This window comes from Penaeus monodon, chromosome 31 (assembly GCF_015228065.2).
Source record: "Penaeus monodon isolate SGIC_2016 chromosome 31, NSTDA_Pmon_1, whole genome shotgun sequence".
Lineage (NCBI taxonomy): Eukaryota > Metazoa > Arthropoda > Malacostraca > Decapoda > Penaeidae > Penaeus > Penaeus monodon.
In genome coordinates this window covers 954,538-955,312 of record NC_051416.1, presented here as the reverse complement: position 1 = coordinate 955,312, position 775 = coordinate 954,538, and positions in this window count along the sequence as shown.

Sequence of the window (775 nt, the reverse complement as noted above, 5' to 3'; positions counted from 1 at the left end):
GAATAATTAAAAGAAGAAAGTGGGTTAAGAAAAAAAGTAATAATAAATAAAGAAATGGAAGGGAAGGAGATTCAAAAAGAAAGGAACTGGGGGAATAATAAAGAAAGAAGTAAAAAGTAAGAAACAAGTGAGTACAGTAGAGTGGATGAGAACGGGACTGAAGGAGAAAGGGAGTGGAAGAGAAAGTGGGTGCAGAAGAAAAAAATAGAAAGGAAGTGAAGAGGAAAGATAATTAAGGGAAAAGAAAATGAAGGTGTAATAAAGAGAGAGAGGAAAAAAAAGAGTAGGTGAGAAGGAGAGCAAAGGAAATAAAAGATAGAGGGAGGGAGTGCATGGGTAAGACGAAGGAAAGGGGGGGGGGGTGATAGTTAAAGGGAACGATAATGCTGATAAGAGAGAGAAAAAAGAGAGAGTGATTTTGATTCATGTGTGTAGGAATTACTGCAGACACGCATAAATAAATCATTTCGGACTTGAGCTTAATTCTCTAAATCTTAAATTCTTCTTATATGATGATCTAAAGTTATCGAACCCAAACCAGAAGAAAAGTAGAATAAGAAATGGAAGACAAAAGTAAATGACTATTGAATGGATGTATAATGAAGAAAGTAAATATCATCGAGACATAAGATCACAAACAAGGCAACTGCACCTCGTATGAGGGTCGATCCTCATTAGTATTTTTCCCTTTAACGCTTGTCAAATTTCCTCCTCGGACGGGGGTCATGTGTTTATTTCCGCTCGGCAATTTCCTCTAATTCACCGATGTGGCCAA